Source organism: Heteronotia binoei, chromosome 1 (assembly GCF_032191835.1).
Source record: "Heteronotia binoei isolate CCM8104 ecotype False Entrance Well chromosome 1, APGP_CSIRO_Hbin_v1, whole genome shotgun sequence".
NCBI lineage: Eukaryota > Metazoa > Chordata > Lepidosauria > Squamata > Gekkonidae > Heteronotia > Heteronotia binoei.
In genome coordinates, this window is record NC_083223.1 from 110,112,549 (window position 1) to 110,138,209 (window position 25,661).

At 42.3% G+C, this 25,661-nt stretch overlaps 1 protein-coding gene across 2 annotated transcripts in view; it reads left to right on the forward strand.

Moving 5' to 3' along the window:
• Positions 1 to 16,602: 16,602 nt before the first annotated feature.
• PKIB (cAMP-dependent protein kinase inhibitor beta) overlaps positions 16,603 to 25,661 on the forward strand; it is a 78,445-nt gene continuing 69,386 nt past the window's right edge. Inside the window, exon 1 of one of the 2 annotated variants that reach the window (XM_060258682.1) lies at positions 16,603 to 16,862. The gene's annotated coding sequence lies outside the window, so the exon portion shown is untranslated. The remainder of the gene's footprint in view (positions 16,863 to 25,661) is intronic. The other variant, XM_060258681.1, reaches the window with a different exon arrangement.

A 25,661-nucleotide genomic window follows, 5' to 3' on the forward strand; every position in this document is an offset into this window, starting at 1 on the left:
CTGATCAATCCTCCACAGGTGCACCGCTTTCCTTCATGAAGCTTGAACACGGAGCTAGATGCAGGGTATTTTTTTGAGCAGGAACGCAGTTCCAGATGGCTTGGTATCAGGAGGTGTGGCATAATATGCAAATGAGTTCCTGCTGGGCTTTCTCTACAAAAAGCCCTGCGTGAAGCAATGGTGCTATCAGGAGGTGTGGCCTAATATGCAAATGAGTTCCTGCTGTGCTTTTTCCTACAAAAAAAGCCCTGGCTAGATGCCTTATGCCACAAGCCCTTCGAATCTATGGCATCAAGTAATCAAAAACTGCTCACCTTTAAGACGGTATTCCTGGTAGGCATTATTCCCATACGCAGAGTGTCAGAAATCCAGGCCCTATCTAGCCACAAGGATTTATGCATTTTTCACCACGATAAAGTGGTGCTTCGTCCAGATCCTTCCTTTATCCCAAAAATCAATTCTAGGTTCCATTGCCCCTTCTCTAAACCATTATCCTCCCATCCTTTTGCCATAATCCAACTCACAATAGGGAAAAGTTGTGGCACTGCCTTGATGTGTGCAGAGCCCTGAGCTTTCACCTAGACAGGACCCGGGACTTTCGTAACACTGAGTCTCTGTTCGTCTCCTTCAGGAATTCTAAGGGACAAAGGATTTCCTCAGCAACTGTTAGTAGGTGGCTCAGGGGATACATAGTGGAGGCCTACAAGGCAAAGGGATTGGAACCTCCTCAGGGGGTTACAGCTCATTCTCTTAGGAGTGTGACCACTTTGGCAGCCTACTGGTCCTTTCCCTCTAGGGAGGTAGTTTACAAAACAGCCACATGGAAGTCAGTCCATTCTTTTACTAAGCACTAAAGGATTGACAAGGTAGCTTAAGAACATAAGAGAAGACATGTTGGATCAGGCCAATGGCCCATCCAGTCCAACACTGTGTCACACAGTGGCCAAAACCTCCAAGTGCCATCAAGAGATCCACCAGTGGGACTAGAAGCCCTGCCACTGCATGCCCCCCCCCAGCACAATACAGAGCATTACTGCCCCAGACAGAGAGTTAAAACATAAGCTGTGGCTAATAGCCACTGATGAACCTCTGCTCAGTATGCTTATCTATTCCCCTCTTGAAGCTGTCTATGGTTGTAGCCGCCACCACCTCCTGTGGCAGTGAATTCCGCATGTTAATCACCCTTTGGGTGAAGTACCATATTTTTCGCACCATAAGGCGCTCCGGACAATAGGACGCACCTTCCTCCTGGGGGGCGATCCGCTGCCTCTGACTCCGATCCCGGCGCTTCCCCCGCGCTTGCCTGCCTGGCTCCAGCTTCTTCCAGCAAGTGCTGGGATTGCGCCACGTGGCCCCACCGCAAACCCAGCGCTTCGCGAGCGCTGGCTGTGGAGAGGGCAGCATGCTTCCTCCTTGCCTGCCTGCCTGGCTCCAGCTCTGATGCTTAAAGCAAGCGCTGGGATCGGAGGGCGGAGGGAGCGATCCTGGCACTTGCTGTAAGCATCAGAGCTGGAGCCAGGCAGGCAGGCAAGGAGGAAGCATGCTGCCCTCTCCACAGCCAGCGCTCGCGAAGCGCTGGGTTTGCGGTGGGGCCATGTGAAGCAATCCCAGCACTTGCTGGAAGAAGCTGGAGCCAGGCAGGCAGGCGCGGGGGAAGCGCCGGGATCAGAGGCGGAGGCAGCAGATCGCTCCCCCCCGCGGAGGAAGGTACATATCTTTGCTTCATAAGATGCACACCCCCCACACACTTTTTTTTGGGGGGGGGAGTGTGTCTTATGGTCCAAAAATATGGTACTTCCTTTTATCAGTTCTAACCCGACTGCTCAGCAATTTCATTGAATGCCCATTAGTTCTTATATTGTGAGAAAGGGAGAAAAGTACTTCTTTCTCTACCTTCTCTATCCCATGCATAATCTTGTGAAGCTCTATCATGTCACCCCGCAGTCGACGTTTCTCCAAGCTAAAGAGCCCCAAGTGTTTTAACCTTTCTTCATGGGGAAAGTGTTCCAACCCTTTAATCATTCTAGTTGCCCTTTTCTGCATTTTTTCCAATGCTATATCTTTTTTTAAGTGTGGTGACCAGAATTGTACACAATACTCCAAATGAGACCGCACCATCGATTTATACAGGGGCATTATGATACTGGCTGATTTGTTTTCAGTTCCCTTCCTAATAATTTCAGCATGGTGTTGGCCTTTTTTATTGCAATCACACACTGTCTTGACATTTTCAGTGAGTTATCTACCACGACCCCAAGATCTCTCTCTTGGTCAGTCTCTGCCAGTTCACATCCCATCAACTTGTATTTATAGCTAGGATTTTTGGCCCCTATGTGCATTACTTTGCACTTGGCCACATTGAACCTCATCTGCCACGTTGACGCCCACTCACCCAGCCTCAACAGATCCCTTTGGAGTGCCTCACAATCCTCTCTGGTTTACACCACCCTGAACAATTTAGTATAATCTGCAAACTTAGCCACTTCACTGCTTACTCCCAACTCCAAATCCTTAATGAACAAGTTGAAGAGCATGGGATCCAGTACTGAGCCCTGCAGCAGCCCACTGCTTACCATCTTCCACTGCAAAAATTGCCCATTTATACTCACTCTCTGCTTCCTATTAATTATCCAGTTTTTGATCCACAAGAGAACTTATCCTTTTATTCAGAGAGCCAGTTTGGTGTAGTGGTTACATGTGTGGACTCTTATCTGGGAGAACCGGGTTTGATTCCCCCACTCCTCCACTTGCAGCTGCTGGAATGGCCTTGGGTCAGCCATAGCTCTGGCAGAGGTTGTCCTTGAAAGGGCAGCTGCTGTGAGAGCCCTCTCAGTCCCACCCACCTCATAGGGTGTCTGTTGGGGAGGAAGGTAAAGGAGATTGTGAGCTGCTCTGAGACTCTTCAGAGTGGAGGGCGGGATATAAATCCAATATCATCTTCTTCTTCTACTCCATGTCTCTCAAGCTTACTAAGGAGACTTTGATGAGGAACTTTTTCAAAAGCTTTCTGGAAGTCAAGGTAAACAATATCTATTGGGTCCCCTGTGTCCACATGTTTGTTCACCCTCTCAAAGAACTCTAACAGGTTAGTGAGACAAGATCTTCCCTTACAGAACCCATGCTGAGTCTTCCTCAATAACTTGTGTTCATCAATGTGCCTACTCATTCTCTCTTTGATAATGGTTTCTACCAACTTTCCCAGTATTGAAGTCAGACCGACTGGCCTGTAATTTCCAGGATCTCCTCTGGAACCCTTTTTAAAGATGGGGGTGACATTTGCTACCTTTCAGTCCTCAGGAATGGAGGCAGATTTCAATGAAAGATTACATATTTTTGTCAGGAGATCCACAAGTTCACCTTTAAGTTCTTTCAGAACTCTTGGATGTATGTCATCCGGACCTGGTGACTTATTAGTTTTTAATTTGTCTATCAGTTGTAGGACCTCCTCTCTCGTCACCTCAATCTGACTCAGGTCCTTCAACACCCCTTCCAAAATTAGTGGTTCTGGAGTGGGCAAACACTTCTCATCTTCCACAGTGAAGACAGAGGCAAAAAATGCATTCAGCTTCTCAGCCATTTCCCTATCCTCCTTCAGTAATCCTTTTACCCCTTGGTCATCCAAGGGCCCCACTGCCTCCCTGGCTGGTTTCCTGCTTCTAATATATTTGAAGAAATTTTTATTGTTGGTCTTTATGTTTTTTACAATATGCTCTTCATAGTCCCTTTTTGCCTGCCTGATCACAGTCTTGCATTTGATTTTCCATAGCCTGTGTTCCCTTTTATTAACCTCACTTGGACTAGATTTCCATTGCTTAAAGGAGTCCTTCTTACCTTTTACAGCTTCCATTACTTTGTTTGTTAACCATGCAGGCTTTTTCTTATACCTGTTTGTGCCTTTCCTGACTTGTGGTATATATTTTATCTGAGCTTCTAGGATTGTAGTTTTAAATAGCCTCCACTCTTCCCCAAGGGTTTTGACTCTATTTACCTTTCCTTTCAGTTTCCTCTTTACATACCTCCTCATCTCAGAGAATTTACCCTTTTAAAGTTAAAAGTGGTCGTGTTGGTCTTTTGGGGCAACTCCGTATTTATACAAATGGTGAAATCAATAACATTAGGGTCACTGCTCCCAAGCATCTCTCACCAGGTCTTGGGCATTATTTAGGACCAAATCCAGGATTGCTCCACCCCTGGTAGGTTCTGTGACCATCTGCTCTTTAGCACAATCATTGAGAGTGACTAGAAACTCAATCTCTTTCTCCCAAACAGAACACATATTGACCCAATCAATCTGCGGGTAGTTAAAATCACCTATTATGACACACCTATTATCATTTGATGCTGCCTTCGGCAGAAGGGTCCTTCAGCACGCTGCCTAGTCAGGTAGCTGAGGAGACCCACCCTGGGACACAGCTTTTTTATGTCCCAGGAGGAAGGACTGGACCACACCTGGGACCACTGGAGAACGGAAGATTCTGTTCACTTACTGTGAAGTCTTCCTTCTCTGTGGTCCCAGAGTGGTCCAGTCCTACCCACCCAGCTTATATGCCTCAGCTTCTATCTTTGGTCTGGGTTCTGAAGGCCAGTCATCCTTTTTTCCTGCTGTTGGTAAACTCTTATAGGGAAGTGGATGGCTGGGAGTATTCTGGTTAGTATTTTGGCAGGAGAGTGTTTTCCTTGTTTTCTCTCCCATTTTATAGTTTGAGTTATATACAGGGAGGTGTAAGAGCTTGAAGACATACAGGGCGCCAAGGGACAAGCACCCCCCCTCCGAGTTCAAGTTTGCCAGCCCTGCCTTCGGAGAGGAGGAGCTATGATCCCAGGAGGAAGGACTGGACCACTCTGGGACCACAGAGAAGGAAGACTTCACGATAAGTGACCAGAATGTTCCATACTCTCACACTGCTACGGACCTACTTGGATACCCTGTTCAAAGTGCAAATGGCAGTGCTGTTGGTACAAAGAATAAGACAGGAAAAATTGAAGTGACATCCAAAGCACATTTACTACACAGAAGAAAACAGATCATTGATTTGTAAAAAGCTGGTGGTCATGTACAATTTTGAATGATCATAACCTCAATCTCTTTTAACAGAGCTTAGGCTATTATAACTAGGCACACCTTAAGACCTAGCATCAGCTTGGTCCACTTTGGATGCTCATTCATATTTATTTAACACTCTCATGTTGCCCAGCAACATGCTTACAGTTTGGCCAACTCCTACAGATCTTTTAGAGACCATGCTCCCCGTTACATTTATTTTGTTGGTAACATCAATTGCTGCTTAGTGTTCCTCAGGCTCTCTATTTTATTAAGATCTCTACATGGGCATGTTGGAGATCTGCTGTTTTCTAGTCCTCAATGCAGACTTCTCCACCCTCCCCTATTTTTTTAGTTCCTTTCCTGCCTGGGGGATGGGAAACCCTGTTTCAGGAGAGAATGTACTCACTCAGTACCTTGCTTTCCAGATTTTTCATCATTGTACATCTTGCCCATTCATTTTCAAATAGGTTTGTAATGCGTTGAGAGGAAGCTGCAGCAATCCTCCTTTTCCAATGCTCCATGTGTTGCGCCACAAACTAGAGGTGAAGGGGACAGCCATGTCTCTTCTTCATTTGTCTTATTTGAATCTAAAACAAGGGGTCCACTTTTTTGTGTGTGTGCGTGTGTGCACATGCACATGTATGCACACATGTGGATGAGGGCAGCTAATCTTTCCCCTACCTTACTTTGCTGTCCTCTGTTGTTGAAATAAATGTCTCTTGGCCCAGCAATCATACTACAGGTGAATGGGTTTTAGAAGCTTACAGCAATGAGGCAGGATAGAAAGGTTCATTTCCTCCTTTTGTAATGGCACAGCCTAGTTCTGTGTTCAAATTCCTATTTCTAAATTACACATGACACTGATACAGAATTTTAAATTTCACTTATCTCAAATTGCTGATTAATAATGTTATTAAATATGCTTTTATGAATAATAAAAGATGCCTAGCACCTGTGCTTAATTTGTAAAGGAGTGTGCTAGAACTCAAGACTGACTGTTCTATACATATTTCCTAATGTATTCTCATAGTGAGGATTCTTACATTAATGGTTGCCATTATTTCTAATTTTAACTTCCAAGCTTTGTTCACAACTTACAGTCAGTGTACATATATCCTTCATAGGGTGGTCAACTCTGGGTTGGAAAAGTCTTGGAGATTTGAGATAGATGCTAACTATGAGTTGGGAAATTCCTGGAGATACTGGTTAGTGGAGCCTGAGGAGGGTGGGGTTTGCGAAGGGAAGTGATCTCATTGGGGTAACGGAACACTTTAAAAATAGCACTGGGGGTACAAGGTCATAGAGTATACCCTCTAAAGCAGCCAGTTCTTCCCAGGGGAACTGATTTCTGTAGCCTGGAGTTCAGTTGTAAGTCTGGAAGATCTCCATGCTCCTTCTGGAGTCCGACAACCCTAATCCTGAATGTACATGTGTAGTGTACTTTTACTTGTAAGAAAAACCTAGGGTTGCTAACTTCTGGATGGGACCCAGAGATCTCCTGGAATTACAGCCAGCCTTCATACTACAGAGATCAGTTCTCGAGGGGGGGCGAAGGCTGCTATGAAGGGAAGAGTCTATGGATTATATCTGAATGAGGTCACTCCCCCTCCCTAAACCCCACCTTCCCCAGGCACCACCAACCAGTATCTCCAGAAATTTCCCAATTCATCGTTAGCAACCCTAAAAAAAGCCAATGTTCATTCACATTACAAATAAAATCAGAACCTGGATAAATGTAGTGTTTCAATCACATGGTTAGAAATTCGTGCACTGAACTTAATGAGGATTACTCAATGCACATATACAGAAAAATCACATGAGGATTGTATGCGAATTCATGTTAACTTCGGAATAAGGGTTGTAACCATGTACTAAAGTAGAATTCTTAAATGTTTCCCTATCTGTGCCCTGGTTCAAATAATTACCCTATGTCTTTTAGAAGAAAAAAATATTTAAAAAAACAAAACAAAAAACAAAACACAATTTAGTACCTTTTGCTCTCACCAGAATGTTCACCCGGATGCATCCATTCATGTATGTTCACCAGTAAGAATTTTTCTGTGTGATCCCCAAGCATTATTTATCAATGATCAAATCACAGCTACTTAGATACGTACATTGTGTTCTGTGTTCACCTTTGACCAGTATTTATATCTGCAAGGCACATAGCAGATTATGCACTTACTTTCCTTTGAGTACCTTGTCAACATTAATAAAGAACCTGTTGAATCAATGCACAGAGAAAATCATGATAAATGTCCTGCTATAGAAAATATGATTGTTCATTCACCTAAGACAGAGTGCAAGAAAGGCCTGACTGCATTTCTTTGCAGATGTCATGTGAGTACATTTAGCTGAAGAAGCTGAGGTGCAAAGTCTTAACAAATAACAAATAGTTTATAGCTCCAAGGCTATGCATGCTTACCTAGTAGTAAATGTCATTAATCAAACTGGGATTTGTTTTTGAGAAGATGTACCTAGGCTTAACCTGTGTGTCTGACTGTTCTTTTTAAATTGGATCTCCTTTTCCATCACTGTTTTGCATACCAATCCAGTTATATATTTGCAGTTGTCTCCCTGGATGTACAACAGCGGAACAATAATCTATACCATGTATATCGAGTTTTTTTAAATAACCACATAAATGGTATCCTTTATATCTGCAGTTAATATCTTGAATTGCATTTTTGACCTCTTCCAACACATATACATAATAATGGGATTTTTTAAAAAAGAAATCATTCTACTGAGATTTTTTTTCAGTTTGCAAGACTCAAAGTTGAAAGTACACAGATTCTAGGAAATTCTAAGAATTTATATTTTAGTTGATATATTCTAAGTAGGTTCCCTTTTAACATTTCACTGTTTTAGCCCTTGTTATAGTTCTATATTTGGCATCATCACATTTCCATTTGCTGTGGGGAAAACTGAATTCCACCCCACCCCACACCCCACTTATTGGTCCACTTTAATTGCTCAGATGATTCAGCTGTATATTAGTTTGCTAAGCATTGATAACAACTCAGGATATAATGTTGTCCTCTCTCTCGCACATATTACTAAGCACCTGAGGACATACACATCTGGCAATCACACACATTTGTTTAATTGACTCTGACTTTTAATAAACTTTTTACCCACAGATATGATAAGGAGTTCATGAATACATTTAAATACATTTGTCTCAGATTATTTGACACCCTTTCTTATTATTGAGAAGAATCAAAGCAGTACTCAGCCATTTTTAATAGCATGCTCAGCTTGCAGAGCCACACTTGTGGCTAATTAATCCCAGTTGGTTTTACATTCATCAGAATTCAATAGGATAGAAATAATAAGAGCAAAAAAAAAAATCCCTTGCAATATCTGTGAGATTGAGCTGAGGTGATGATTATATTAATTATCAAAGGATCTGTTTGGCTCTCCATCATTGTAATCATTTAAAATGCATGTCTTTATCTCTAATTGTACTTCCAAATGACATTGTAATTGCTTGTTCACTAATACATGTTTGCATGTGGATGCAGGCACTCTGGGAAATGACAATCACTATCACATGGCCCCTGATCATTCAGCTCAGGACCAGATTCATAAATATTCACTAAGCACTGATCTAGTTAAAATAATTCCACAGTTCTGTAGTCCTACTATTGCAGATGGATAGTGGCAAGCCACGGGGTATTAACTAAATCCCCCGTACAATCATATTTTGAAGATAAGCAGCACAGTGGGCACCATACTGGCATTGCATGGCACTGACAGAATGACATGCTGGTGCAATGGCAGTCATGACAGAATTCTACCAGAATAGGGGCCAGAAAGAACTAGGCACCACTGGTAGTACAGCCTATAATCTAGATGAAGAATGACCTAATAATCTGTCTCATTCCCCAGACCTACCCCAACTATGGTGTAACATTAGGCCAGCAAAAGAAGTGCTGTAAGCAAAATTACTACCAGTGAACTGAGTGGAAAGACAAACACAGCCTTCTAATACACTTATACTGCCCTGTTAGAGGATACAATTTTGTCTAACTCTGCAGCCAATCACAAGCATCAATAGCAATACACACACTTGACAGGAGCATCTAGTGAGGCTACTGTATTGACTGACATTTTATCCTTAGTATTAGTATTCATATCCCAATTACTATATTTTCAATTCTTCTTATCTCTCAAACAAGATTTATGGTCCAAAAATTTTATAAACTATTAATAGTACAACGTAACTTCAAGTTCATCATTCCTAAATTTCATCTCTTACATAATCTCCTTACTACAGACTTTCACTACTCCATACTTCCAGCACTTCCCCACACACGCACTGCCACACCTTTCAACCAAAACTCAGCCTATATATTAGCTTCTCTTCATACAACACAATCATATGACTGTATCCTTAAACATTCATTCATACTCACTCCTAAACTCTCACTCTCTATTATATATGTAGCCGCTTCTCTCCATCTTGTCTTCCTCTCTTCTTAGCTTCTCCTTACATTACTCTCACTTCCATCTCATAGCATAGTCCTTTCTCTCTTCTTCTTACTTCTTCTCACTTGCCATTCTTCTCTCCGCCAAAATTCATCAAGGTGGTCTCAAGATACTCTCAAAAGTACTCCAATTTTAACTATGTTCAATAATTTCAGCTTGCTCAGTCCAGTTTCTTTTTCACTACGCCGAACCCATACTACTGCTCCATTCCTCTCCACCACTTTCTCTGAGGCTTTTACAAATTAGACAGTATATAATAATTTGATCTTACTCAAGTCCAAAGTCTGTTCGATCACACCGAGCCCACTCTGTCACTCCATTCCTCTCCTCCACTTCACCTGAGATTCTTCTAGCCTTCTACTCCTTCGCCTCACTTTCTACTCTGTCATCAGTGATCTTCCCCTCCGCCTCCTCGCTTTCTGGCATCTCGATAGTCGTTCCACTTAGCTCCTCTCCTTCTCTCTTCAACTTCTTCTGAAACTTTCACTGGGTGTTTTAATTTTTAACTCCTTCGCCTCGCCTTCACCTCCTCTCTGGTAGCCTTTTTCTCCGCCTCCTCGCTCCTCACCTCCCTGCTGTCCTCTGCATCCGTCTCAGTCTTCCAAAAGGTTAGCCTCAAGGGGTGAGGAGACTCGAAGAAAAGATAAGGAGAAGAGGGGGGGAAGACCTCTTTTGGTTGTTTTTAAAATCTTTGCTGCTTCTCTCCTGTCCGGCAATCGCATCTTAGTCGCCAATATGGTGCCCATCTCAGCCTGGGCTTGGGGGAGGAAAGGGGGAGCCCAACCTGTGACTTGTGCTGCAATACACATCTCCCCAAAAAATTCCCTGCCTAAGAAACCCCCTGACTGGGGCCCTATCAAGTCTTCCCACCTCAGAAGACCTCCAAAGCTGAGTGGTCTGGCACGTTTCTGCAGAGCCCCGCAGAAAGTGTCCGTTCGTCGTTGCAGTGAAATCGGAAACCCCCCCACAGGAAGATTATATGGATAACACTTCTGGTGTCGCTGGGCACCAAATGACATCTCAGGTCTGTATTTTTCCCTCTTACACTGTACTGGGGCTAGCAGTAGGGATCTTACCATTCTGTGCAAGGAATGTGGGTTTTTTTTCCTCTGCAAAGTTGCTCTCTGTTCCTGCAGCCCCTTTCATCCTCTGGAAAGATAATTTCAAGAGTTGTAGAACTTATGCAGAGGAATAGCCAAAAGACAAACTAAACATGACAGGAAGGAAAACTTAGTCAAAAAATCAAGGGCTGCAGAAGCATTCGTCCTTTTCTGGAATCTTTGTTGATGAGTGTGCATTTATTGTATCCATTTTTTTGAAGGGTAAAACAATGATTTTTATTTATTTAAATATTTATACCCTGCCTTATCTCCCCAAACTCAAGATGGCTAACCAAACAGCAGAAGATGCAGGACCAACACAGAATTACAACACAAGGTTCAAAGTGAATAAAGTAAAAGTAAAGGTAGTCCCCTGTGCAAGCACCAGTCATTTTTGACTCTGGGGTGATGTCACATCATGACATTTTCACGGCAGACTTTTTACAGGGTGGTACATAAAAGATGGTACAGTACATTGCAGCAAGTAAAGGCACCCACCACACCCACATTGGGAGGCCATTCCAAAGGGATGCTCCTACCACGTAGAATGCCTATGATCAGACTGTTGCCAGACAGACTTTCCTAAATAGGGTACCACTAAGAAAAGGCTGAGCATACCAGGAGATGCAAAGAAGGGCTTTAAAGGTCATAATCAGAATTGAACCTGCAAGCAATCTGGCAACCAATGCAGTTACAGTTGCACTGGCATTATGCGTTCCAAGTGTCCGACCCCAGGTAGGAGTCTGACTGTTACATACTACACTAATTGAAGCTTGTGTCTTCAAAAACAGTCCCACATACAATAAAATCATAGAATCACAGAGCTGGAAGGGACCATACAGGCCATCTAGTCCAGCCCCTTGCTCAATGCAGGATCAGCCTAGAGCATCCCTGACAAGTGTTTGTCCAGCTGCTGCTTAAAGACTGCAAGTGAGAGGGAGCTCACCACTTCCCTTGGTAGCTGATTCCACTGTTGAACACTTGCTGTAAAAGATGTTACTGTAAAATATGTTACAGTAATTCAGTCTGGAGGTTACAGTAGGATGTATCAGATTGACAATGGCTCTCCAGTGTAATATCCCCCATTGGTTGGGAGTTCCCAGGTCAGAGTACTCACTAGGCATCAGTTCTTAATCCATTCAGCAGAAAGAAGCTGGCTCAAAGCATCAATCCTTTATTTGCAAGGAGCAAGGAGATGGGCATAAATGCTGCAAAAATAAAACAGCTTTAGTTCTACTGCATTGAAATACTTTGCAGCATGAAGTTGCATGGATTTTCCATAAAGGTCTCTGGTCCCAGATAGTCTATCTGGGTGCAGAAACCTTAATAGAAAATCCATTCTGCATTTTCTTTGCAGCTTTGCAAGCCCAGAAGAGCTCTCAGCTGTAGCAGCAAAGTGAAGGCAGAAGGAAAGTCATCGCCTTAGAGCTTCAAAGGGTGAGGACAGGAGGGAGGGAGGGAGAAAATTGTGATGGGCCTGATTGAAGTCTGGGGGGGTGGAGCCCAGTGTGGCCTATGGGCTGGGAGTTTGACAGGCCTGGTTTAGAGCCCTTTGCAATCCAGAATACATACACTTAAAAGTGCACTGGTCCCATTATGAACCTGTTTCCAAATTAGATCATTTCTTAATTTTCCATTGATTGGTCCCACATTTACATTGATTAGACTGGCCTCAATCATTTTGTTAGCATTTCCAGTTGTGGCATCATTCCTCTGGAATAGTTGCCCAAAGAAAGTCAGGAAGACTTCTATTCTGGCATGTTTTTGGTGATAAAGTTATTTCTAGGTACCAATTTCTGTGTGGCATCTTTAACTATGTTCCCATTATGATATCCTCGTCCATATAGCATAAGAAATAGAGGATCAAAGAAGTATCAATCCACATATTGAGCCTTTAGAACAGGGCAATCTTTGATTTTAAATAAATATATGTGAAAGTGTTTTGTTGATCAAAATGTTTATATTATCCAAAATCAGCCTTGGCTAATACAGCTTAATCTCAAAGGTGCTAAAAATTCCATTGATGTATAAGATTCCTTTCATGTTTGTTCACTGATCACCAGTGCTTTTTTTGTAGAAAAAGCCCAGCAGGAACTTATTTGCCTATTAAGCCACACCCCCTGATATCACCATTGTTTCACACAGGGCTTTTTTGTAGAAAAGCCCAGCAGGGACTCATTTGTATGTTAGGTCACACCCCCTGACATCAAGCCAGCCAGAACTGCATTCCTATGCGTTCCTGCTAAAAAAAAGCCCTGCTGATCACTATCATTACATGACCACTGCCGCACATTGAGCTGCATGTGTGAATGGCCGTTAACAGATATAATTTCATATCCTTTCATATCATCTAAGTATAGTAGATTGCATTCTACCAATTTTCTGCTGGGGCAAGAGGGATTTCTCTCCTTACCAAAGCTTCCCATTCTGTGTGGCTTTCCCCCCATGCTGGTTCCTCTATTAGAGCCTTTTCAGATGCCAAAAGGGGAAAACAATGAAAGGGACTGAGCCACCAGCGGAAAGCTAGGACTCAATGTGCTATTTGTCAATAGACACATATTCAACTGCCAGTTACTAAATTGAGAATAATCAAAGCTACATCAAGATGTACTTGCAAACAGGACTGTTTTTTTTCCTGCTGCAGAATGGGCTCTACTTATCCCGACTTCAGTCCTTACATGTATAAAGACTTAATGCTGACTTGCATATTCAACTCACCAAATGCTATAGAGATTTTTTATTACCTTTTGGACACATGTATATAAAAAAAAATCCAAGGAAGTGAGGTGGTCACTTCATAATTGCTTCTAAGACCAGGTAGTCGCCATACCCCCTTCTCCATGAAGAAGAGACTTCTCCAAGTCTCAGTCAGAAGATTATACATGTGCTTAAAATTTGCACTTCCACCCTGGGATCACTGCTGAAATTATGTATGTTTGTCAGCACATACCTCAGGTGTGCTGTAGTGTGGTTAGGATAACCTATTATTTGCAACTCCTTCATAAGTTGATTATGCAGCTGTCCTAGTTGATAGATTCTGTTTCTTACCCGCAGTTGTTTATCATGCTGCTTCTAGAAACTCCTTTCCTTACCATCCTGATTTCTGTTCCTACATTTCCCCCCTCCCAATGAAACTGAACATCAGAATCTGATTGGGATAAGAGAATTTGTGGAAATTAGGTAGTCAAATAACAGAAGCAGAAATGTCAAAAATGGTGGTAAGGAAGTCTGTTCATCTCTAGTAACTTGCTATATAAATGTATCAAATCCCTTTGTTTGCAAACTTCAGTGAATCATGATTGGAATGAAACCAATAAACCCTGTGAGAGCTTAAGTGAGTCAAATTGTGATGTGTGAGATATTATAATTTTAAAGAGGTGTCCTAGTTTTCTTGCAGGTTTATAATGCTGGTCCTTTTTGAACACTAATCCTTCCAAAAATATGTGCAGAAGGAATAAGGAAGGGAGGAGGAAAGAGCTAATTTTGGAAATGGATACTTTGAACAGAAGCTTGAAAAAAGGAAATGTAATCTCTTGCTCTTAGAGCTGTCAGTTTGTTTTAATTGGCTCTGCTCTTTTACCTTTAATAATACCCTGACACTCAGAGTTGCTAGATTAAAGCAGAATGTCTTAGAAGATTCTAGCTGCTTTGCAATTAAAGCTGCATACCTATGCATGCTTAGCTGAAAATATGTGGCATTGAACTCTGGCTCTGAGGAATTAGGCTGTAAAATAAGCTAATCTAAACTTTAGGTTAGGTTTATGGTCTTGCAAACAGTTCTTTGGCAGAAAGCTGTGCCAGAGATGCCCACATTCTTTACCTTCTACCAAGCACATTATGTAACATGTCCATTGCTTTAAGATTTCTTTTTCTAAATTGTCTAGTAGTCCAAACATATTGGTTAAATACAAGCAAATGGATCAGAAGTCTGAAGACAGGCTTTTAAACATCTGATATAAACTCTGACATTACATCCATTTGGGAACAAGGAAAAATAATTTTTTTTTAGTAAATCACCAACAGTTTATGATTTTTTTAAAAAATAGGGATCTGTGGAGGGCAGTAAAGGAGATAATAGAAGCAGAGGTGATGGGAGGGAAGCAAAGAATTTTGTTTGGGTATCACTGAACGAATATGCAAGAGTATGGAACAGACCACACATTTAGATCTTGTTGGTTCATCTCAATTATTCACTTACACTGCCTTTTCAATTTAATTGCCTTAAACTTGACCCCCCCCAAACTTCCTAAATTATGATAATTATATAAAGTGTATTATTAATCCCATTTCAGATTTAAAAAATTAAGACTAAAGCTTATCCCAGGGCATCAGTTTAAATCAAATCTGCCCATCACCAATTCTGCTGGTCAGCTTTATAGTGTTGTGTGCTTGCTGTCTGAATGGGGTCTATCGGTATGGCTTTGCTCTACAGTGACTCTGGTTGGGAGTAAAGAATTAAATATTAATATTTATAATAATTGCAGATATTTCCTGAAAGGACAGTTCACTTAACTGAGTAGAATTAATGGAGGATGTATTTTAAAAGCAGTTTCTGGGGGGAGGGGTTAAAGAGAATGAAAGAGAGATAGGTGAGTTAGCTGAATCACCTCGACGTGCAAGATCTCCTTTCAAGGAATCTGATGTGGGATCGTAAATCAACTATTTTGCAGATAGATTCAGGTGTTGGTCTGAAGGAGAACAAAGTATGAGTCCAGTGGCACCTTTAAGCCCACCAAAGATTTGTTATCTCTATGGGCTTATGTAACTGAGGAAGTGTGCTTGTGCACATGAATGCTCATAAGGTGAATAAAACACAGCTACCCACCTGAATCTATCTGTAAAGTAGTTGATCTGCGAACCCACATCAGACTCCTTGAAAGGAGCTCTTGCACATCAAGATAATTCAGCTACCTCACCTGTCTCATTCTTTTCTTAAAAAACAAACAAACCAGAAACTGCTTTTTTAACACACCCGCCATTAATTCTACTCATGTACCGTAAGTAGCTTATGTATCTGAGAAAGAGTGTGCATGCACATGAAGGCTCATTACAGTGAATATAACTTTGTTGGCATTAAAGGTGCTATGGGACTCATATACTTTGTTCAACTACTACTACTACGCAGGACTGTTTGCTCCATTTGTTCTCTGCATGTATATTTGTAAATAAACCCAATATTTTAAAGTACCATACATTTCCAGTGTTTTGTTGTCCAAAGGATACTAACGTCAGTAATAGAATATTATGTTGAGGTAAATGAGGAAAAGTACCCCTACTCAACCAGAATGTGATTCCCTCCTCTCTCCTTTTCATTTGTCTAACAGGATCCTCACCAGTTTGTCAGAAAATAGATCATCCAGATTCCTTAAACCACTCAGAAATTGGGGAGGCGCGGGGGGGGGGGTGTTATTCCCAGTACACAGTGATACGAACTTTAGTTGCAGGCGGCAGTTAAGATTAAACTGATTCTAAACTGGTGTTTTCTTGCAAGCAACATACTACCGTACCTCAAACTTCTCAATGGCTCTCAATCCCACCTTTTCCTGTAACCAGTCGGAGGAAGGGGATCTGCCACCTGAGGACATACTTCATCCAGCTAACTGGGCTCTGCTTCACACAACATACTTGCTCACCTTGAAGGTGCAACAAGAAGATGCCTCTTTGTTTTACGTTTATACGTGTCGATACAGTGTAGGTTGTCTTGAGAGCGCGGCAGACTCTGTTGAACGTGTGGTTTTAAAATCCTCAGGAACGCGCCTTCGCCAGGTCCCGCCCACAAGCAGCCTGGGATTTACTACTGGAAAAGACAAGGGGAAAGAGAAGGGAAAGGGTTGGCAGACCCAAACAAAACGCGCACCCAAGGCAAGAGGCCCTCTACCAAGAGCTCGCCCCTCCCCTTGCTTCCGAAGATCTCGCGTCTAGCCGGCAGAGCAGGACCATCTGCAATCCCTGCCCGCCCCCCCCCCCCCGCCCTTGCTGAAGGGGGACTGGCAGGAAGGATCTCATAGGAGCTCTCCAAGAAGTCGCTGAGGCCGAGTTCCCGCCTCCTCGCCTTCCTCATTCATTCCGACCGTCAGCGGCTGGTACAGTATGAGCGGCTCCTTCCTGGTTGTTGGATGCAAGCTCGCCCGCTCGGACTGCGAGCAATGGAAGCTTGAGACCGCGTGAGGCGAGCGGAGAGAGCCGAAGCTGGGAAAGTCCTCCTGCCCCTGAAGAAGCGACTGGTAGGTACAGGACTGGACAGGACGGCGCGGTGGGAGGAGGAGCGGGTCTCTGGTCTGGGGCAAAGCAAAGTTTTTCCTGGCCGGCCAGGGATTCGGACTTGAAGGCGTGCAGGCGAGGGCGCCATGGGAATTGGTTTCCCTCCCGCCCGTCTGTTGTTGCGCTTACGCAACAGAGGCGATCCCCAGTGGAACGCAAACGCCTTTGAAGAACGCCGCGTGATTCATCGCCTTTGGGGCATCTCCGGCGCTTGCCCTGGCAAGGAAGCGTCTGCCCAGTGCTCCAGAATGATTGGCTGGTTTTACCTCGTGCCAACCTATTAGCAATACTTCTTGAGCCGTCTGGCGCAAATGGGGGAGAAGAAGTTCATTGTTCTAAAAAAGCAGGGGGATGTGGTAGAAGAGCAAACCAGTGACGGAGTAAGTGGGGGCCCCCGCCTGTATCTGCAGACCATCCTGGGGTGGATAGGATCAGCCACTCACGATGCTCAGCGTGCGTTTTATCCACTTTCGGATTGATAATCCGCACGTGTGAATGTTGTTAATGTGGGGTAGAAAACCGAGAAAAATTTATTCAGTGTACTAATACGGGCCCCTTAAAATAGGTTAACCCAATCCTTTCGTTGCTGTGTCTTCGTGAAAAACAGAAAGCCGGCTCTAGTATTAATTTAGAGAGTGTGAAAAACAGTTTAAAATGCACTCGAACTGGATTTCTGGCACATTTGGCATGCAGGAAAGTTACAATCGCTATTTAGCCTCCCTAGGTTTTGGTGTTAGCGTGACTTTGATCTTCAACTGTAGGCTGGTTCTAGCTACTAATACAGGTATTTGATTTGACTTTTGGATGCACGAAAGGCAAATACCCAAAATAATTGCCCATGAAATTCCACCTAAGAAAAGTTCCAGGATCCACAGTTCCACGGGGCAGCTGCCAGCCTCTCCTGCTATAATCTTTCTTAAAGGGTTAGCCCCTTGTGTGTGTGTGTGTGTGTTTTAAAGAATTGCTTTGTTTTATCCCCTCACCAGTAAGATAGGTTTCCAAATTGATGGGTGTGTTATGGTTGCTCCAAGATGACAGGTTTGGCAAGCCCTGACTTGGGAACCTTACTTGTGGGGAGAAGACTGTAGACATGCTCAGGGGCACTTTTGTTCATGCGGATATTGACATCAAGTGTCAAGGTGGAATTTTGCTTAACATCAGTTGCTACAGCTGATGTGGCATGTGATGACTAAGAATGAGAACTGGGAAGTCCTGGGCTCTAACTTCACCTCAACCCACAAGGCAAACCTCTCTCTCTCACTCTGAACTCTTCCCCCTCCCCTGCAATTGGAATAAAAATGCTTTGGCTTTACTGAGATAAGCTACATGCAGAGCTTTCTAACACTACTATTAGTACTGTTAACTTTACAAAGCTTTTCACACATTATGATAAAATAATAAATTATTATAAAATAATAGTATATTTACTGTTGTTGTTATTAAGTCACCAATCTGTGTTGTGATTGTTGAAATTTGAACCTGTATCTCCCACAGGCATGACTAAAAACACTGCTCTCTACACTAACCTCCAGTTTTTTACCAAGTTGTGAGGCTGCTAAACGCTCTGGAAAAGTCCTTCTTGGCTGTCTTCTATAGGCAGTGCTGTGTTAAATACAGACTGCTGCTGCCGGTGAGATCCTGGCATTACCTTGTTCAGCTGAGGAGCCTCAATGTTTTCCTAGTACTTTTTGCCTTAGAAATTATCCAATTCCTTCCCACACCACTCTCCTACATTTGTGTCTATTTAATTCATAGTTGTCTTAAATAAAAGGTGCTACTAATTATCAGAGGAGGTTTTAGTCTCTGTAGTGTAGAGAGAAAATAAAGCTACAGTGGCATTTGCTGATATCTTTCCTTAAGCAGGTAAGTGGTAGGGAGAGGAAAGGACATAACTGTTTTGGCAATAGGCAGTTACAGATAGTTCAGCAGGGAAGAAGATTGTCATAAATACTAGTGGAATTAGTTTAGCTGGTCCTTCAGTAGTGAGACTTTAGAACAACATGCAGAGGGCTGCAAGAAATAGGAGGGGAAACCACTGGAAAATCCCCCCTTTCTCTGGAATTCTCCAAGGTGCCAAGGGTTTGAGTGGGTTGATTCTTCCGCACTTTGTCCCTTTAACCACTGTTCCATCGCTGTCAACAGGTTGGATGCCATCTGGATATAGAAATTGTGTGTGTAGAAATTCCAGTTCCTTGTCTGTCAACCTCTCATGCTGCAACCTGAAATAATCCCTAATGTTGCTCCTGTGGGATAGGGAACCCCTAGGAGTGATATAAGGGAGGAGCTGAAGAACTGGTAAAAATTACCTCCCCCCACCCCCATACATGCCAATCTTTGGGATCCAATCCAGCATTCTAACCCTTGTGAATTATATTAGAACATGAGTGGCCAAACTGCAGCTCAGGAGCCACATATGGCTCTTTTACACATATTGTGTGGCTCTCAAAGCCCCCACTGCCTGGTTGGCCTGCTTGGAGAAGGCATTTTTCTCTTTAAATCACTTTTTCAAGTCAAGCCAGCCAATAGCTTAGAGAATGCATTTAAAGTTAAAGTTGCTTTCTTTCCACATCCATCTCCCTTTTCTAACTATTTTCCTTCCTTCCTTCTTTTGATGTTCATGTCTTGCAGCTCTTAAACATCTGATATTTATTCTACGTGGCTCTTTCATTAAGCAAGTTTGGCCACCCCTGTATTAGAACAATCCCAAGCAGGTCTTCTCAGAAGCCTATCCAAGTTGATTCCATGACATTTACTCCCAGGAAACTGTTCCTAGGATAGCGCCGTTAGGCCCCATGAAGGTATTTTAAGGGCCTTTTTGGTTTATTTACAGTCCTGTATTTTTATATAGCTTCCCCATCCCTAATTATATGTTTAAAAAATATCCACAGCCATTGTGCTCTATGATTCAAATTAGGACCTTTCCTAATATCCTGCATTCTCTTCCTCCCCCCTCTCCCTGATTATATTATAAGTCGGGGTGTGTTTTATTGGGTAGTATTAAAGCCACATTATTGCCAGGCGTTTCACATGCTTCAGTGATACCCAGAGGTGCATGTGATCTGTATGTATGGTTCCAGATGAACAAGGAGATAAAAATCAATAATTAAAATTTGATTATTTAACTTAAAAATAATGTCTTATTTTAAAAAAAAAAATTGAGGTAAATTGGGACATGTACTAAAGACTAAATGTGTAATCTCTTAAAATTATCCTTCCCTATCAAACATGTTGCTGCATTTCTATGCAAAAGAAAAATCCATGAGGAAAATTATGTGACTTCAGAGGTCAAGCTGTATAAACATGATGTAATGTGTCATGTACAGTATTTATTATTGTGGGAAGTTATCAATATTTATGACCATATCCATCAAATAGCCTAGATGTTTACTTTCCGAGTCGTACAGAAACACTGTTCTGCCTAATCATAACCAGCTTTCTTTCTGGAAAGTACTGCATATTTGCCCCACGATCTAGCAGTGCCATACTAAGCAGAGCCACATCCACCTGAGTCTGTTGAAGTCTCTGGACTAAAAAGAGTGTAACTTTTTTAGGATTGCATAATAAGTTTTTCTTCAAAGTGATCTTGCTTAGTTCCTTGATGTGGTCTTGCTTAGTTCCCTAACTTAGTTATAGTGATGTAATTGTGTTTTGCAAAAGGCGGGTTAGCAGCAGTGTTCCCTCTGAGCAAAAATTCTACTCGTGAGCTACTGGCATTAAAGTTGTGAGCAAGCAATCTGGCTACTGCAAAATTAGTTTGTTCTGGGGCCATCCTTCCTGAGCTACAACAAAAGTGTGTGAGCTGGAGCTAAAAAACCTGTGAGCTCATACTAACTCAGCTTAGAGGGAACACTGGTTAGCAGCATGACCAAATAATTTGACTTATATTCTCAAGTAGCATTAAAGCTCTGTTTTCCATTGCATTTCCTATCATGACACTCTACAATGGCAAACAAGAATCACTGGACATCTCCAGTCCAGATGTTAAGAAGACCTGCTTAGCTTCAGCAGTCTTGTAGCACCATGTGCCTTCTGACCATATACTGCATAAAATAGTGTAGTTGTTACTGCAACCAGTTGTTAATATTGGTTCATTAACATTTGCATTACACGCCATTGTGATATAATGTATCCGACTAGGTTCTGGGAGACCTAGGTTTAAAATTTCACTCTGCTATAGTAGTTTACTAGGTGACCTTGGGCCAGTCCAGCAGCATAGACTTTTCAATTTCCCAGGGTGGGGACTGGGGCCCAGCCAGAGACATTTGATACAGTGACATCACAGGGAGGGGCCTCCATTATCACTACCTATGAATTTATGGAGAAGCTCCCTCCCCATAAATTTAGGGAGCACTCCCCCCAACAATGCCCATGGACCGGGCCAAACCCAGAAAAAGGTGGGAGTTGGCCAGTGGTTATAGTGGTATCTCAGAGGTCGTCTTGCTGTGTTCACTTTTAGAGTAGTCACTTTAGGATCTGCAGATATACATATCATGTGCATAGGACAAACTATTGGTCACAAATTTGGCAGTAAAAGGCAATACAGAAAAGCTTTAGGGGAACATTTCCCTTCCCTTCGCTGTTTTCTGATGACGCTGAAGCACGGGAAGGGCCTCCAAACTGGGGGATCCCAGCAAACACGATAAATAAACCACTGCGTTTTTATGTTGCAAATAAATGCTTAAGCAATTTCTTTCATAATAATGCAATTATATTATTATAATCACAAACCAAAATTCATTAAATGTCCATAGAAAAATCAAAAAGTTATTTCACACCACTCTTGTAAGGTAGTACTTTCAAAATCAGAATGTTATTTCACATCACTCTTGTAAGGTAGTACTTTACAGTTCACTGTCTCAGTTCTCCTTTGCTTGAAAGACATAGACAGTACCACACTTGTATATGATTTTTCCTATGGGTAGCAGACCGAAGTCTGACAGGTGCGGTGGCTACACAGGTCCTAGGTTCAGTTCTGTGTTTGATTCACCTTCCACTGGCCGCTTTTCTTTTAGCTTTGGAACCCATGCTAAAGGCAATTGCTCACACATTACAATACAATGTTACTTTGCAGCTTGCACGAATGGTTGTACTGTAATGTGTGAGCAATTGCCTTTAGCACGGGTTCCAAAGCTAAAAGGACTACCTTACAAGAGTGGTGTGAAATAACTTTTTGATTTTTCTATCGTCATTTAATGAATTTTGGTTTGTGATGATCATAATATAATTGCATCATTATGAAAGAAATTGCTTGAGCATTTATTTGCAACATAAAAACGCAGTTGTTTATTTATAGTGTCTTCTTACTTTTTGATATTTTTTTAGACCCTAGAGTTTCTGGGGTTACACACACACACACACACAAATATTTCTCTGACATGAGGCATGGGTATTTTGGGTTTTTTTGCTAGGGGGTAGGATGGGGTATAAATTGAGATGAGGAGGAAAGAAGAGGAGGAGGATATTATTATTGGATTTATATCCCACCCTATACTCTGAATCAGAGTGGCTCACAATCTCCTTTATCTCCCCCACCCCCAACAGACACCCTGTGAGGTAGGTTGGACTAAGAGAGCTCTTACAGCAGCTGCCCTTTCAAGGACAACTCCTACAAAAGTGATGATTGACCCAAAGCCATTCCAGCAGCTGCAAGTGGAGGCGTGGGGAATCAAACCCAGTTTTTCCAGATAAGAGTCTGCGCACTTAACTACTGCACCAAACTGGCTGTCACCAAGTACATTTTGGGTTCAGTATATGCTACAGTTTACAGCTGCTGTTGATACCTAAATCATTCAGTTTTCACTTATACTCAGAAATCAAACTTTCATTTCATGTATTCAACATATCCTGGCCTACCCACAAAATGGGCTCAGGATGGCTCACATTATAAAACAACAGCAGCAAAACAATAAATAAGATCAATGATTAATAGCAAAAAAGGGTTCATGTCAGATAAAATAAGTATGTATGCAATCCAAATGAAACAGTGTACATACACACAAAAGCTGATGCCCAGAATAAAACTTGGTTTTTAAAGGTACCACTGGCCTCAAATTTTGTTCTGTTGTTTCAGATCAACATAGCTACTCCACCTGAATCTATTAGAAAAATTTTAAAGGCCTCTGATCTTCATGTCCACCCACACTCAATGTCATTTTTCCCCCCAAATGTAAATTGGAACCAAGCAAGTATTTTGAATGCACCAAAGAGAGCCTGCAGTCTGACTGTTGATACATTAAAAGTGGGTGTAGTCAGCCGGGCTTTATTTTCCAACAGACACCAAATTTATAAGGATTGATATGTGCTGGATATCAATACTTTAGTAATTAATCCAGAGAATCCAAAGATACAAGTGAAAACTTTTGCAGATCTCAATTACCTTACAATATCAAGAGTCCTTCAACACTCTAGATTGAGTGGATGGATGAAAAAAATAGTCACTTTTCTAGATCTCAGAGAGCTCTGTATCTCATGTGTGCTGTGAGAGCTATGCCAGGAAAGAAAGTTACCAGATCTCCTCACCCTCTTGACTCAGGTCTGCCAATGTATTGATTTACCCAATTAGAGCTTACCAACACTGGTTAATATGTGTATTGACATCCCTCTAATTCATTTGTGTCTGTTTTAGCTCAATTAGTATTTCTAAGAAGCTGAGGTTGTAAAGTCATTACACCACTGACTTTGCAGCTCAGAGGGAAAATCACACATAGCCTTTATCACCCCATTCATGCCTTTGAAGCCCTAAGTCCTGTGTTGGTTGCCCAGCGGGGGCTTAGCCCCTGCAGGAAAATCCAGGGGGGGCTCCAGCCCCCGAGCCCCCATGTAGTTTACGCCTATGGGCCAGTCACATACTCTGAGCCTAACCTACTTCACAGGGTTGTTGTGTGGATAAAATTGAGAGGGGAATGATGTAAATCACTCAGGATCTTCATTGGGGAGAATGGTAAGAAATAAATAGAAATAGGATACCTGCTGTAAAACCATTTTTCAGTTTTGGGGAGTAATTTTACCATGGTTGTACATTAAATAGAAACATGGGTGTATGACTTTCTCCTCCCTTTTTGGACATTGCCAACTGCTTGTTAATAAATAATACTCCATGAGTAGAGCTGTTTACTATTTAACATATGTCCTTCTATAAACAAAAAGGCATCAGAAAAAAATCAATTTATTTGCTACTGGAGTGGGGTAGGGTTTGCCCATACCATTTAATGTATGGGAAGATATGAGGTTAAAAATACCCCATTAGCTGTTTTCAGAAAAACACTAATCCAGGGAAGCATTATTAAGTTCTCTAGTGAAATAAGTCCCTCCCTCTATTCATGAATCATGACCTAATCATTTCAGAGGGTAGTGTTGTGTTGGTAATGCAGTAGAACTTTGAGTCCAGTGGCAAGAGACCAAGAAGATTTTAGGGATATGAGAGTTAAAGTTCCTTTCATTGGATACAAGTAGGAATAGTCATTCCTACTTGTATCTGACAGAGAGAACTTTGATTCTTGAAAGCTCATACCCCAAAAATAATTTTAGAACATAAGAACATAAGAGAAGCCATGTTGGATCAGGCCAACAACCCATCAAGTCCAACACTGTGTCACACAGTGGCAAAAAATTTTATATACACACATACACTGTGGCTAATAGCCACTGATGGACCTGTGCTCCATATTTTTATCTAAACCCCTCTTGAAGGTGGCTATACTTGTGGCCGCCACCACCTCCTGTGGCAGTGAATTCCACATGTTAATCACCCTTTGGGTGAAGAAGTACTTCCTTTTATCCGTTTTAACCTTTCTGCTCAGCAATTTCATCGAATGCCCACGAGTTCTTGTATTGTGAGAAAGGGAGAAAAGTACTTCTTTCTCTACTTTCTCCATCCCATGCATTATCTTGTAAACCTCTATCATGTCACCCCGCAGTCGACGTTTCTCCAAGCTAAAGAGTCCCAAGCGTTTCAACCTTTCTTCATAGGGAAAGTGCTCCAGCCCTTTAATCATTCTAGTTGCCCTTCTCTGGACTTTCTCCAATGCTATAATATCCTTTTTGAGGTGCGGCGACCAGAACTGCACACAGTACTCCAAATGAGACCGCACCATCGATTTATAAAGGGGCATTATGATACTGGTTGATTTGTTTTCAATTCCCTTCCTAATAATTCCCAGCATGGCGTTGGCCTTTTTTATTGCAGACGCACACTGTCTTGACATTTTCAGTGAGTTATCTACCACGACCCCAAGATCTCTCTCTTGGTCAGTCTCTGCCAGTTCACACCCCATCAACTTGTATTTGTAGCTGGGATTCTTGGCCCCAATATGCATTACTTTGCACTTGGCCACATTGAACCGCATTTGCCACGTTGACGCCCACTCACCCAGCCTCAACAGATCCCTTTGGAGTTCCTCACAATCCTCTCTGGTTCTCACCACCCTGAACAATTTAGTGTCATCCGCAAACTTGGCCGCTTCACTGCTCACTCCCAACTCTAAATCATTTATGAACAAGTTAAAGAGCATAGGACCCAGTACCGAGCCCTGCGGCACCCCACTGCTTACCGTCCTCCACTGCGAAGACTGCCCATTTATACTGACTCTCTGCTTCCTATTACTAAGCCAGTTTTTGATCCACAAGAGGACCTGTCCTTTTACTCCATGACTCTCAAGTTTTCTAAGGAGCCTTTGATGAGGAACTTTATCAAAAGCTTTCTGGAAGTCAAGGTAAACAACATCTATCGGGTCGCCTTTGTCCACATGTTTGTTCACCCCCTC